This window comes from Pseudophryne corroboree, unplaced genomic scaffold, assembly GCF_028390025.1.
Source record: "Pseudophryne corroboree isolate aPseCor3 unplaced genomic scaffold, aPseCor3.hap2 scaffold_430, whole genome shotgun sequence".
Classification (NCBI taxonomy): domain Eukaryota; kingdom Metazoa; phylum Chordata; class Amphibia; order Anura; family Myobatrachidae; genus Pseudophryne; species Pseudophryne corroboree.
Genome location: NW_026970062.1, coordinates 18,425 through 32,491, shown reverse-complemented (window position 1 = coordinate 32,491; position 14,067 = coordinate 18,425). Strand labels below are relative to the sequence as shown.

The 14,067-nt window shown below is 46.7% G+C and overlaps 11 non-coding genes and 1 pseudogene across 11 annotated transcripts; 5 read left to right on the top strand and 7 right to left on the bottom strand.

The window, feature by feature from the left end:
* Nucleotides 1-515: 515 nt before the first annotated feature.
* On the bottom strand, nt 516-631 carry LOC135026244 (U5 spliceosomal RNA). The gene has a single exon (XR_010222885.1). It is a non-coding gene; the product is annotated as a U5 spliceosomal RNA (small nuclear RNA).
* Nucleotides 632-906: 275 nt separating this feature from the next.
* LOC135026208 (U5 spliceosomal RNA) lies at nt 907-1,022 on the bottom strand. The gene has a single exon (XR_010222850.1). It is a non-coding gene; the product is annotated as a U5 spliceosomal RNA (small nuclear RNA).
* A 274-nt stretch (nt 1,023-1,296) lies between these two features.
* On the bottom strand, nt 1,297-1,412 carry LOC135026228 (U5 spliceosomal RNA). The gene has a single exon (XR_010222869.1). It is a non-coding gene; the product is annotated as a U5 spliceosomal RNA (small nuclear RNA).
* Nucleotides 1,413-1,687: 275 nt separating this feature from the next.
* LOC135026220 (U5 spliceosomal RNA) lies at nt 1,688-1,803 on the bottom strand. The gene has a single exon (XR_010222861.1). It is a non-coding gene; the product is annotated as a U5 spliceosomal RNA (small nuclear RNA).
* Nucleotides 1,804-2,077: 274 nt separating this feature from the next.
* Nucleotides 2,078-2,193, bottom strand: LOC135026233 (U5 spliceosomal RNA). Its single transcript, XR_010222874.1, has one exon. It is a non-coding gene; the product is annotated as a U5 spliceosomal RNA (small nuclear RNA).
* Nucleotides 2,194-2,457: 264 nt separating this feature from the next.
* LOC135026239 (U5 spliceosomal RNA) lies at nt 2,458-2,573 on the bottom strand. Its single transcript, XR_010222880.1, has one exon. It is a non-coding gene; the product is annotated as a U5 spliceosomal RNA (small nuclear RNA).
* A 270-nt stretch (nt 2,574-2,843) lies between these two features.
* On the bottom strand, nt 2,844-2,959 carry LOC135026205 (U5 spliceosomal RNA). The gene has a single exon (XR_010222847.1). It is a non-coding gene; the product is annotated as a U5 spliceosomal RNA (small nuclear RNA).
* Nucleotides 2,960-3,103: 144 nt separating this feature from the next.
* Nucleotides 3,104-3,231, top strand: LOC135026199 (U1 spliceosomal RNA; annotated as a pseudogene).
* Nucleotides 3,232-3,824: 593 nt separating this feature from the next.
* LOC135026075 (U1 spliceosomal RNA) lies at nt 3,825-3,988 on the top strand. The gene has a single exon (XR_010222741.1). It is a non-coding gene; the product is annotated as a U1 spliceosomal RNA (small nuclear RNA).
* A 152-nt stretch (nt 3,989-4,140) lies between these two features.
* On the top strand, nt 4,141-4,303 carry LOC135026133 (U1 spliceosomal RNA). The gene has a single exon (XR_010222795.1). It is a non-coding gene; the product is annotated as a U1 spliceosomal RNA (small nuclear RNA).
* Nucleotides 4,304-4,978: 675 nt separating this feature from the next.
* Nucleotides 4,979-5,142, top strand: LOC135026084 (U1 spliceosomal RNA). Its single transcript, XR_010222749.1, has one exon. It is a non-coding gene; the product is annotated as a U1 spliceosomal RNA (small nuclear RNA).
* Nucleotides 5,143-5,294: 152 nt separating this feature from the next.
* LOC135026187 (U1 spliceosomal RNA) lies at nt 5,295-5,457 on the top strand. The gene has a single exon (XR_010222837.1). It is a non-coding gene; the product is annotated as a U1 spliceosomal RNA (small nuclear RNA).
* Nucleotides 5,458-14,067: the final 8,610 nt, after the last annotated feature.

The window sequence follows — 14,067 nt, the reverse complement described above, 5'->3', positions numbered from 1 at the left end:
TTTCTAGTAGAATGGGTCTTCACCTACTTCAGTAACGGCAATCCTGCCGTGGAACGAGCATGCTGAATCTTACCACAGATCCAGCGCATAATGGTCTGCATGGAAGCAGGACACCAAATCCTGTTGGGAGCATACAGGACAAACAGAGCCTCTGTTTTCCTAATCTGAACCGTTCTGGTGACATACATTTTCAAAGTTCTGACCACAGCCAGAGACTTTGACTCAACGAAGGTGTCAGTGGCCAAAGGCACCATGTGGAAAGATGAACCACCTTCGGCAGAAATTGTTGACGTGTCCTCAATTCTGCTCTATCTTCATGAAAGATCAAATAAAGGCTCTTGTGATACTGCATGGTTTGTACTGTTTTCCATGTGCTCCCAGACCTTTAAGCAAGTAGCATGGTCAAGAAAGTTCTGTTTGAAAAGAAACAACATTTACTGTCATTGTTATGCAAATAAACTTACATTAAAGCTAACAAGAAAGCACACTCGTTCTGTCTTTAAACTGATAAAAGAAACCCCAATAATATGGGGCATGCAAAAATTGAGATAAAACTCAGTTTTGCTCCTCTCCACGGAAATCTTTAATAAAAGGCGAAATATTTGTTAGTTCTGAAGAGAAACCAGAGCATGACCAAGATTCCACCTGTCGCCTGAGTGCCATGCCAGCAGTTCTCATTCAGCTGAAAGTGAGCACCCAATTTGAATGAAAGAAAGCAGATTTCTCACCAGGCTTCCCCTTGCTATAAACATGGTTTGTACTCTTTTCCATGTGCTCCCAGATCTTTCAAGCAATTAGTGCGGTCAAGAAAGTTCTGTTTGAAAAGAAACAAACATTTACTGTCATTTCTATGCAAATGAGCTTACATTAAAGCACACTCGTTCTATCTTTAAACCGATAAAATAAAACCCCAATAAGATGGGGCATGCAAAAATTGAGATAAAACTCAGTTTTGCTCCTCTCCACGGAAATCTTTAGTAAAAGGCGAAAGATTTGTTCGTTCTGAAGAGAAACCAGAACATGACCAAGATTCCACCTGTCGCCTGAGTGCCATGCCAGCAGTCCTCATTCAGCTCAAAGTGAGCACCCAATTTGAAAGAAAGAAAGCAGATTTCTCACCAGGCTTCCCCTTGCTATAAACATGGTTTGTACTCTTTTCCATGTGCTCCCAGATCTTTCAAGCAATTAGTATAGTCAAGAAAGTTCTGTTTGAAAAGAAACAAACATTTACTGTCATTTCTATGCAAATGAGCTTACATTAAAGCACACTCGTTCTATCTTTAAACCGATAAAAGAAACCCCAATAAGACGGAGCATGCAAAAATTGAGATAAAACTCAGTTTTGCTCCTCTCCACGGAAATCTTTAGTAAAAGGCGAAAGATCTGTTCGTTTTGAAGAGAAACCAGAGCATGACCAAGATTCCACCTGTCGCCTGAGTGCCATGCCAGCAATCCTCATTCAGCTCAAAGTGAGCACCCAATTTGAAAGAAAGAAAGCAGATTTCTCACCAGGCTTCCCCTTGCTATAAACATGGTTTGTACTCTTTTCCATGTGCTCCCAGATCTTTCAAGCAATTAGTGTGGTCAAGAAAGTTCTGTTTGAAAAGAAACAAACATTTACTGTCATTTCTATGCAAATGAGCTTACATTAAAGCACACTCGTTCTATCTTTAAACCGATAAAATAAAATCCCAATAAGATGGGGCATGCAAAAATTGAGATAAAACTCAGTTTTGCTCCTCTCCACGGAAATCTTTAGTAAAAGGCGAAAGATTTGTTCGTTCTGAAGAGAAACCAGAACATGACCAAGATTCCACCTGTCGCCTGAGTGCCATGCCAGCAGTCCTCATTCAGCTCAAAGTGAGCACCCAATTTGAAAGAAAGAAAGCAGATTTCTCACCAGGCTTCCCCTTGCTATAAACATGGTTTGTACTCTTTTCCATGTGCTCCCAGATCTTTCAAGCATTTAGTATAGTCAAGAAAGTTCTGTTTGAAAAGAAACAAACATTTACTGTCATTTCTATGCAAATGAGCTTACATTAAAGCACACTCGTTCTATCTTTAAACCGATAAAAGAAACCCCAATAAGACGGAGCATGCAAAAATTGAGATAAAACTCAGTTTTGCTCCTCTCCACGGAAATCTTTAGTAAAAGGCGAAAGATCTGTTTGTTTTGAAGAGAAACCAGAGTATGACCAAGATTCCACCTGTCGCCTGAGTGCCATGCCAGCAGTCCTCATTCAGCGCAAAGTGAGCACCCAATTTGAAAGAAAGAAAGCAGATTTCTCACCAGGCTTCCCCTTGCTATAAGCATGGTTTGTACTCTTTTCCATGTGCTCCCAGATCTTTCAAGCAATTAGAATGGTCAAGAAAGTTCTGCTTGAAAAGAAACAGACATTTATAGTCATTGTTATGCAAATAAACTTACATTAAAGCTAACAAGAAACTGATAAAAGAAACCCCAATAATATGGGGCATGCAAAAATTGAGATAAAACTCAGTTTTGCTCCTCTCCACAGAAATCTTTAATAAAAGGCGAAAGATTTGTTCGTTCTGAAGAGAAACCAGAGCATGACCAAGATTCCACCTGTCGCCTAAATGCTGTGCCAGCAGTCCTCATTCAGATCAAAGTGAGCGCCCAACTTGAAAGTAAGCAGATTTCTCACCTGGCTTCTCCTTGCTATAAGCATGGTTTGTACTGTATTCCATGTGCTCCCAGATCTTTCAAGCAAGTAGCATGGTCAAGAAAGTTCTGTTTGAAAAGAAACAAACATTTACTGTCATTTCTATGCAAATGAGCTTACATTAAAGCACACTCATTCTATCTTTAAACCGATAAAAGAAACCCCAAAAAGATGGGGCATGCAAAAATTGAGATAAAACTCGGTTTTGCTCCTCTCCACGGAAATCTTTAGTAAAAGGCGAAAGATTTGTTCGTTCTGAAGAGAAACCAGAGCATGACCAAGATTTTTATCTGAAAATATGTGTTCTCCCTGCAGTTGTTGTCCCCAGATGAGAGTTCCCTTGTGCTGCCTCAGTTGAATCTCCTTTACTTGACAGAGATGTGCCTGAGCAGCGGCCCTCCCCAGCCCTATCCCAAATCATACTTATTTTGCATAGGAGATACCATGGTCATGAAGATTGTTCTCCCAGGGTGAGGTTCATTCATTGCATTCTGGGTATGCTGACCCCTGTGATTTTCCCAAATGTGGGAAACTCGCTTTTATACCCTTGTGCACTATCCTGACTTCTCCTCCTGTCTGCTTACTTTGTGCCTTCCAATGCACAATGCAAACTACAGGTAGTGCTGCAGGGCCCACACCCTTTTACTTGCCTTACAGAGCAGCTCTGGAGCTGATACAGTGCCAAGCTGCTGCAAGAAATCAGCTTGAATGCTTCAGGGGATGGGGCATGGCCAACATGAGCCCCACACCGAAGGAGGGTGGGGGTGTTTAATGCGAACTAAGGGTCATCCAAGCGCCGCAAAAGGCCGCCATGCCCTGCATACCCCTTTTCTCTTTTCATATGCAGATGAGGGTTCCAGCCAACTTTGGCCCTCTGCTTGGATGACATCACCGTATGCAAATCCGTCTTCTGCAGAACTTCCCCCAGGAATGCTTGCACTAGTTGTTGCATTTGGTTTGTTGTTTGGGGGTGCTTCAGTATTAGGCAGCCTTCTGCCCTCCCATGTTCATCTGAAAATATGTGTTCTCCCTGCAGTTGTTGTCCCCAGATGAGAGTTCCCTTGTGCTGCCTCAGTTGAATCTCCTTTACTTGACAGAGATGTGCATGAGCAGCGGCCCTCCCCAGCCCTATCCCAAATCATACTTATTTTGCATAGGAGATACCATGGTCATGAAGATTGTTCTCCCAGGGTGAGGTTCATTCATTGCATTTTGGGTATGCTGACCCCTGTGATTTACCCAAATGTGGGAAACTCGACTGCATTATTTGTGGTAGTGGGGGACTGTGTTTGTGCTTTCCTCTGGTCAGCTCTGTTAAAACTCAGATTTCTTTGTCTCAGATTTTCCTCTAGCCTTGTTCTTCTTTCGAGAGTTCCCTTGTGCTGCCTCAGGTGGATCTCCTTCACTTGACAGGGGGGTGCCCGAGCAGCGACCCTCCCCAGCTCTAGCCCAACTCCTACTTACCTGCCAGGTGAGATACTATGATCAGGAAGGTGCTTCTCCCAGGGCAAGGCTCACCCATTGCACTCTGGGTGTGCTGCTCCTACGATTTCCCCAAATGTGGGACACTTGACTGCATAATTTGTGTTTCCTCTGGTCGGCTCTCGTATAATTCAGATCTCTTTGTCTCAGGTCTTTCTCCAGCCTAGTTTGCTGTCTGTTTCCACTTCTTTTATCTTGAGCCCCTCCCTTCTATACCCTTGTGCACTATCCTGACTTCTCCTCCCGTCTGCTTACTTTGTGCCTTCCAATGCACAATGCAAACTACAGGTAGTGCTGCAGGGCCCACACAATCTTTTACTTGCCTTAAAGAGCAGCTCTGGAGCTGTTACAGTGCCCTGCTGCTGCAAGAAATCAGCTTGAATGCTTCAGGGGATGGGGCATGGCCAACATGAGCCCCACACCAAAGGTGGGTGGGGGTGTTTAATGCGAACTAGGGGTAATCCAAGCACCGCAAAAGGCCGCCATGCCCTGCACGCCCCTTTTCTCTTTTCATATGCAGATGAGGGTTGAAGCCAACTTTGACCCACTGCTTGGATGACATCACCATATGCAAATCCATCTGCTGCAGGCCTTGCCCCAGGAATGCTTGCACTAGTTGTTGCATTTGGTTTGTTGTTTGGGGGTGCTTCAGTATTAGGCAGCCTTCTGCCCTCCCATGTTCATCTGAAAATATGTGTTCTCCCTGCAGTTGATGTCCCCAGATGAGAGTTCCCTTGTGCTGCCTCAGTTGAATCTCCTTTACTTGACAGAGATGTGCCTGAGCAGCGGCCCTCCCCGCCCTATCCCAAATCATACTTATTTTGCATAGGAGACACCATGGTCATGAAGATTGTTCACCCAGGGTGAGGTTCATTCATTGCATTCTGGGTATGCTGACCCCTGTGATTTCCCCAAATGTGGGAAACTCGCCTGCATTTTTTGTGGTAGTGGGGGACTGTGTTTGTGTTTTCCTCTGGTCAGCTCTGGTAAAAGTCAGATTTCTTTGTCTCATATATTCCTCTAGCCTTGTTCTTCTTTCGAGAGTTCCCTTGTGCTGCCTCAGTTGGATCTCCTTCACTTGACAGGGGGGTGCCCGAGCAGTGACCCTCCCCAGCTCTAGCCCAACTCCTACTTACCTGCCAGGTGAGATACTATGATCATGAAGGTGCTTCTCCCAGGGCAAGGCTCACCCATTGCCCTCTGGGTGTGCTGTTCCTGTGATTTCCCCAAATGTGGGAAACTTGATTGCATAATTTGTGTTTCCCCTGGTCGGCTCTCGTATAATTCAGATCTCTTTGTCTCAGGTCTCTCTCCAGCCTAGTTTGCTGTCTGTTTCCACTTCTCTTTTCTGGAGCCACTCCCTTCTATGCCCTTGCGCACTATCCTGACTTCTCCCGTCTGCTTACTTTGTGCCTTCCAACGCACAATGCGAACTACAGGTGGTGCTGCAGGGCCCACACCCTTTTAGTTGCCTTACAGAGCAGCTCTGGAGCTGTTACAGTGCCCAGCTGCTGCAAGAAATCAGCTTGAATGCTTCAGGGGCTGGGGCATAGCCAACATGAGCCCCACACCAAAGGAGGGTGGGGGTGTTTAATGCGAACTAGGGGTCATCCAAGCACCGCAAAAGGCCGCCATGCCCTGCATGCCCCTTTTCTCTTTTCATATGCAGATGAGGGTTCCAGCCAACTTTGGCCCACTGCTTGGATGACATCACCGTATGCAAATCCGTCTGCTGCAGACCTTCCCCCAGGAATGCTTGTACTAGTTGTTGCATATGGTTTGATATTTGATGGTGCTTCAGTATTAGGCAGCCTTCCGCCCTCCCATGTTCATCTGAAAAGATGTGGTCTCCCTGCAGTTGTTGTCCCCAGACGAGAGTTCCCTTGTGCTTCCTCAGTTGAATCTCCTTAACTTGATGGGGGAGGGGCTGCCCGAGCAGCCACCCTCCCCAGCCCTATCCCAACTCATACTTATTTTGCATATGAGATCTCTTGATCATGAAGATTGTTCTCACAGGGTGAAGTTCATCCATTATATTTTAAAATAGGAAGGTACAAATTACATATTTGAATTGCATCTATGTGCTGGATTCAAATGTCCCCCCCCCCTTCCTTTCTCAATTGTGCCCATCAGCAGCTATTCTAAGGTTGCTGCCAATGGGTGTGACACATTAATTTCTTCTGTGGGGTACACAGGACTCCACAAGGATTCACATTGGGGTGTAGAGTAGGATCTTGATCTGAGGCACCAACCGACTCAAAGCTTTTGACTGTTCCCAAGATGCTCAGCGCATCCTCCTCTATAACCCCGCTTCCATGAACAGGGAGCTCAGTTTGTAGTTGGTGCCTTCAGTAGCAGGCCACTTAACAGGGGCCTGCCTCAGGAAGCCAATTCTTAGCTATTCATTTTGACAAGAAAAGAAGAACTTGTTTTATGAGAATCTACAAGGGCTGCAGCAGGCTAGGTCTAATAGACATCTTTACTGCAGCTTCATCACTCCCAGCGGCGCTGTATACTCCCGTGCCCTGGTTGCTGGGTCACTGCAGCGGAGGCTCCGGTTTCTTCCTAAGGTCAGTCACACACACACCGCCCTTCCGGATCACGAGGCCGCTGATGAAGGGGAGCGTGGCCGTAGGGGGTGGACCGTGTGCGCACTGGCGTGGACACTGATTACTGGGCAGCCGCTCCACTAGCCACCAGGTACAGTTAAGGAGCACAGGTCTGGGGGTTTTTCTCCTATATTAAACCAATTTTGTACTGCCCGCAGCGCATTGTGATAGGTAATAGGGCCTGATTCAGGTTGGATTGCAATCACAATAAGTGATCCAACTGCAAAAATTGCTAAGAGCATACGCATGTGCCTGCATTTTCTGCGGCACCCCGCAGAGAATGCGATCGCCTCTGCCTGTCAATCGGGGCAGGGGGGGAGAGGGGGGTCAGCAACACTCCATTTCCATGTCAGGGATGGAGCGGTGCGGGGGCAAGGCTTCAAAATGGGGTCTGCAATGGAGGAGACACAGGGGGCGTGGTCACAGCAGCTGTATGACATCACATTCAGCCGCTGTGATCACAAAAATGGTGGCGGCTTCCTGCGCGCACATACAGTCTGCACCAGCAGGAGGCTACACCATTTTTTATGATCACGCTGAACTGCAGTGCGACTGCAATTACAGCATGGTCAAGAAGGGAGGCGTCATGCTGGGTGGCCATAAGAGATGAGCGGGTTCGGTTCCTCGGAATCCGAACCCGCCCGAACTTCACCCTTTTTGCTCGGGTCCGAGCAGACTCGGATCCTCTCGCCTTGCTCGGTTAACCCGAGCGCGCCCGAACGTCATCATCCCGCTGTCGGATTCTCACGAGACTTGGATTCTATATAAGGAGCCGCGCGTCGCCGCCATTTTCACACGTGCATTGAGATTGATAGGGAGAGGACGTGGCTGGCGTCCTCTCCGTTTAGATTAGAAGATAGAGACGAGTGACATTTGATTTACTACTAATTTGGGGAGCAGTTGAACTTGTCAGGAGTACTCAGTAGTGCAGAGTTTTGCTGATAGTGACCACCAGTTTTATTATTTATAATCCGTTCTCTGCCTGAAAAAAAACGATACACATACCATATCTGTGCTCAGCCTCAGTGTGCTGCATGATATATCATCTATGTATATCTGACTGTGCTGAGTGCTCACTGCTCACACAGCTTAATTGTGGGGGAGACTGGGGAGCAGTTATAGCAGGAGTACAGTGCACACTTTTGCTGCCAGTGTGACCACCAGTATATTGTCTGCCTGAAAAAGTTAAACACTCCTGTGGTGTTTTTTTTTTATTCTATAAATGCATTCTGCTGACAGTGTCCAGCAGGTCCGTCATACATATATTATATAAATATTTACCTGCAGTAGTGTTATATTTTTTTTTTCATCTTTATCATCTCTATATTAGCAGACGCAGTACGGTAGTCCACGGCTGTGGCTATCTCTGTGTCGTCAGTGCTCGTCCATAATTGTATACCTACCTACCTGTGGTGGGTTTTTTTTTTCTATCTTCTTCATACTAGTAGTTTAGGAGTCTACTGACAGTGTCCACCAGGTCCATCATTATATTATATACCTACAGTAGTAATATATTTATTATATTATCTATACTAGCAGACGCAGTACGGTAGTCCACGGCTGTGGCTATCTCTGTGTCGTCAGTGCTCATCCATAATTGTATACCTAACTACCTGTGGTGGGGTTTTTTTTTTATCTTCTTCATACTAGTAGTTTAGCAGTCTGCTGACAGTGTCCACCAGGTCCGTCATTATATTATATACCTACAGTAGTAATATATTTATTATATTATCTATACTAGCAGATGCAGTACGGTAGTCCACGGCTGTACCTACCTCTGTGTCGTCAGTGCTCGTCCATAATTGTATACCTACCTGTGGTGGGGGTTTTTTTTCTATCTTCTTCATACTAGTAGTTTAGGAGTCTGCTGACAGTGTCCACCAGGTCCGTCATTATATTATATACCTACAGTAGTAATATATTTAGTATATTATCTATACTAGCAGACGCAGTACGGTAGTCCACGGCTGTACCTACCTCTGTGTCGTCACTCGTCCATAATTGTATACCTAACTGTGGTGGTTTTTTTTTTCTATCTTCTTCATACTAGTAGTTTAGCAGTCTGCTGACAGTGTCCACCAGGTCCGTCATTATATTATATATACCTACAGTAGTTATATATATTTTTTTTAATATCATTAATTATCATCTCTATACTAGCAGACGCAGTACGGTAGGCCACGGCTGTGGCTATCTCTGTGTCGTCAGTGCTCGTCCATAATTGTATACCTACCTACCTGTGGTGGAAGTTTTTTTCTATCTTCTTCATACTAGTAGTTTAGCAGTCTGCTGACAGTGTCCACCAGGTCCGTCATTATATTATATATACCTACAGTAGTTATATATATATTTTTTTTTATATCATTAATTATCATCTCTATACTAGCAGACGCAGTACGGTAGTCCACGGCTGTAGCTACCTCTGTGTCGTCAGTCACTCGTCATCCATAAGTATACTAGTATCCATCCATCTCCATTGTTTACCTGAGGTGCCTTTTAGTTGTGCCTATTAAAATATGGAGAACAAAAATGTTGAGGTTCCAAAAATAGGGAAAGATCAAGATCCACTTCCACCTCGTGCTGAAGCTGCTGCCACTAGTCATGGCCGAGACGATGAAATTCCATCAACGTCGTCTGCCAAGGCCGATGCCCAATGTCATAGTACAGAGCATGTAAAATCCAAAACACAAAAGATCAGTAAAAAAATGACTCAAAAATCTAAATAAAAATCGTCGGAGGAGAAGCGTAAACTTGCCAATATGCCATTTACCACACGGAGTGGCAAGGAACGGCTGAGGCCCTGGCCTATGTTCATGGCTAGTGGTTCAGCTTCACATGAGGATGGAAGCACTCAGTCTCTCGCTAGAAAAATGAAAAGACTTAAGCTGGCAAAAGCACAGCAAAGAACTGTGCGTTCTTCAAAATCACAAATCCACAAGGAGAGTCCAATTGTGTCGGTTGCGATGCCTGACCTTCCCAACACTGGACGTGAAGAGCATGCACCTTCCACCATTTGCACGCCCCCTGCAAGTGCTGGAAGGAGCACCCGCAGTCCAGTTCCTGATAGTCAGATTGAAGATGTCAGTGTTGAAGTACACCAGGATGAGGAGAATATGGGTGTTGCTGGCGCTGGGGAGGAAATTGACAAGGAGGATTCTGATGGTGAGGTGGTTTGTTTAAGTCAGGCACCCGGCGAGACACCTGTTGTCCGTGGGAGGAATATGGCCATTGACATGCCTGGTGAAAATACCAAAAAAATCAGCTCTTCGGTGTGGAAGTATTTCAACAGAAATGCGGACAACAGGTGTCAAGCCGTGTGTTGCCTTTGTCAAGCTGTAATAAGTAGGGGTAAGGACGTTAACCACCTCGGAACATCCTCCCTTATACGTCACCTGCAGCGCATTCATCATAAGTCAGTGACAAGTTCAAAAACTTTGGGCGACAGCGGAAGCAGTCCACTGACCAGTAAATCCCTTCCTCTTGTAACCAAGCTCACGCAAACCACCCCACCAACTCCCTCAGTGTCAATTTCCTCCTTCCCCAGGAATGCCAATAGTCCTGCAGGCCATGTCACTGGCAATTCTGACGAGTTCTCTCCTGCCTGGGATTCCTCCGATGCATCCTTGAGTGTAACGCCTACTGCTGCTGGCGCTGCTGTTGTTGCTGCTGGGAGTCGATGGTCATCCCAGAGGGGAAGTCGTAAGACCACTTTTACTACTTCCAACAAGCAATTGACTGTCCAACAGTCCTTTGCGAGGAAGATGAAATATCACAGCAGTCATCCTGCTGCAAAGCGGATAACTGAGGCCTTGGCATCCTGGGCAGTGAGAAACGTGGTTCCGGTATCCATCATTACTTCAGAGCCAACTATAGACTTGATTGAGGTACTGTGTCCCCGGTACCAAATACTATCTAGGTTCCATTTCTCTAGGCAGGCGATACCGAAAATGTACACAGACCTCAGAAAAAGACTCACCAGTGTCCTAAAAAATGCAGTTGTACCCAATGTCCACTTAACCACGGACATGTGGACAAGTGGAGCAGGGCAGACTCAGGACTATATGACTGTGACAGCCCACTGGGTAGATGTATTGACTCCCGCCGCAAGAACAGCAGCGGCGGCACCAGTAGCAGCATCTCGCAAACGCCAACTCTTTCCTAGGCAGGCTACGCTTTGTATCACCGCTTTCCAGAATACGCACACAGATGAAAACCTCTTACGGCAACTGAGGAAGATCATCACAGAATGGCTTACCCCAATTGGACTCTCCTGTGGATTTGTGGCATCGGACAACGCCAGCAATATTGTGCGTGCATTATATCTGGGCAAATTCCAGCACGTCCCATGTTTTGCACATACCTTGAATTTGGTGGTGCAGAATTATTTAAAAAACGACAGGGACGTGCAAGAGATGCTGTCGGTGGCCACAAGAATTGCGGGACACTTTCGGCGTACAGGCACCACGTACAGAAGACTGGAGCAACACCAAAAACGCCTGAACCTGCCCTGCCATCATCTGAAGCAAGAAGTGGAAACGAGGTGGAATTCAACCCTCTATATGCTTCAGAGGATGGAGGAGCAGCAAAAGGCCATTCAAGCCTATACATCTGACCACGATATAGGAGGTGGAATGCACCTGTCTCAAGCGCAGTGGAGAATGATTTCAACGTTGTGCAAGGTTCTGCAACCTTTTGAACTTGCCACACGTGAAGTCAGTTCAGACACTGCCAGCCTGAGTCAGGTCATTCCCGTCATCAGGCTTTTGCAGAAGAAGCTGGAGACATTGAAGGAGGAGCTAAGACAGAGCGATTCCGCTAGGCATGTGGGACTTGTGGATGGAGCCCTTCATTCGCTTAACCAGGATTCACGGGTGGTCAATCTGTTGAAATCAGAGCACTACATTTTGGCCACCGTGCTCGATCCTAGATTTAAAACCTACGTTGTATCTCTCTTTCCGGCAGACACAAGTCTGCAGGGGTTCAAAGACCTGCTGGTGAGAAAATTATCAAGTCAAGCGGAACTTGATCGGTCAACAGCTCCTCCTTCACATTCTCCCGCAATTGGGGGTGCGAGGAAAAGGCTCAGAATTCCGAGCCCACCCGCTGGCGGTGATGCAGGGCAGTCTGGAGCGACTGCTGATGCTGACATCTGGTCCGGACTGAAGGACCTGCCAACGATTACGGACATGTCGTCTACTGTCACTGCATATGATTCTCTCACCATTGAAAGAATGGTGGAGGATTATATGAGTGACCGCATCCAAGTAGGCACGTCAGACAGTCCGTACGTATACTGGCAGGAAAAAGAGGCAATTTGGAGGCCCTTGCACAAACTGGCTTTATTCTACCTAAGTTGCCCTCCCACAAGTGTGTACTCCGAAAGAGTGTTTAGTGCCGCCGCTCACCTTGTCAGCAATCGGCGTACGAGGTTACTTCCAGAAAATGTGGAGAAGATGATGTTCATTAAAATGAATTATAATCAATTGCTCCGTGGAGACATTGACCAGCAGCAATTGCCTCCACAAAGTATACAGGGAGCTGAGATGGTGGATTCCAGTGGGGACGAATTGATAATCTGTGAGGAGGGGGATGTACACGGTGATGAATCGGAGGATGATGATGAGGTGGACATCTTGCCTCTATAGAGCCAGTTTGTGCAAGGAGAGATTTATTACTTCTATTTTGGTGGGGGTCCAAACCAACCCGTCATTTCAGTCACAGTCGTGTGGCAGACCCTGTCACTGAAATGATGGGTTGGTTAAAGTGTGCATGTCCTGTTTATACAACATAAGGGTGGGTGGGAGGGCCCAAGGCAATTCCACCTTGCACCTCTTTTTTCTTTTATTTTTCTTTGCGTCATGTGCTGTTTGGGGAGTGTTTTTTGGAAGGGCCATCCTGCGTGACACTGCAGTGCCACTCCTAGATGGGCCAGGTGTTTGTGTCGGCCACTTGGGTCGCTGAGCTTAGTCACACAGCTACCTCATTGCGCCTCTTTTTTTCTTTGCGTCATGTGCTGTTTGGGGAGTGTTTTTTGGAAGGGCCATCCTGCGTGACACTGCAGTGACACTCCTAGATGGGCCAGGTGTTTGTGTCGTCCACTTGGGTCGCTGAGCTTAGTCACACAGCTACCTCATTGCGCCACTTTTTTTCTTTGCGTCATGTGCTGTTTGGGGAGTGTTTTTTGGAAGGGCCATCCTGCGTGACACTGCAGTGCCACTCCTAGATGGGCCAGGTGTTTGTGTCGGCCACTTGGGTCGCTGAGCTTAGTCACACAGCTACCTCATTGCGCCTCTTTTTTTCTTTGCGTCATGTGCTGTTTGGGGAGTGTTTTTGGAAGGGCCATCCTGCGTGACACTGCAGTGCCACTCCTAGATGGGCCAGGTGTTTGTGTCGGCCACTTGGGTCGCTGAGCTTAGTCACACAGCTACCTCATTGCGCCTCTTTTTTTCTTTGCGTCATGTGCTGTTTGGGGAGTGTTTTTTGGAAGGGCCATCCTGCGTGACACTGCAGTGCCACTCCTAGATGGGCCAGGTGTTTGTGTCGGCCACTTGGGTCGCTGAGCTTAGTCACACAGCTACCTCATTGCGCCTCTTTTTTTTTTTGCGTCATGTGCTGTTTGGGGAGTGTTTTTTGGAAGGGCCATCATGCGTGACACTGCAGTGCCACTCCTAGATGGGCCAGGTGTTTGTGTCGGCCACTTGGGTCACTGAGCTTAGTCATCCAGCGACCTCGGTGCAAATTTTAGGACTAAAAATAATATTGTGAGGTGTGAGGTGTTAAGAATAGACTGAAAATTAGTGGAAATTATGGTTATTGAGGTTAATAATACTTTGGGATCAAAATGACTCCCAAATTCTATGATTTAAGCTGTTTTTTAGGGTTTTTTGAAAAAAACACCCGAATCCAAAACACACCCGAATCCGACAAAAAAAATTCGGTGAGGTTTAGCCAAAACGCGTTCAAACCCAAAACACGGCCGGGGAACCGAACCCAAAACCAAAACACAAAACCCGAAAAATTTCCGGTGCACATCTCTAGTGGCCATGCCATGTCACTGTGCAGGAGCCAGCACCGCTCACACACTAGTCCCCGGTGCAGCCCCCAACCCCCGGGACACCCGGAGCAACAAAATGTAGATTCAGGCCACCAGGCCACGCCCCTACCTATGAAACCATGCCTCCTTTTTACCATTGCGCTGCTTATCTGCGCGCACTGCATTACAATCTCCCTCGCCACCTCTCTGGGTGTCACCAGTGATAGTGACACCTCTGCCATGCTTGTAGCAGCTGGTC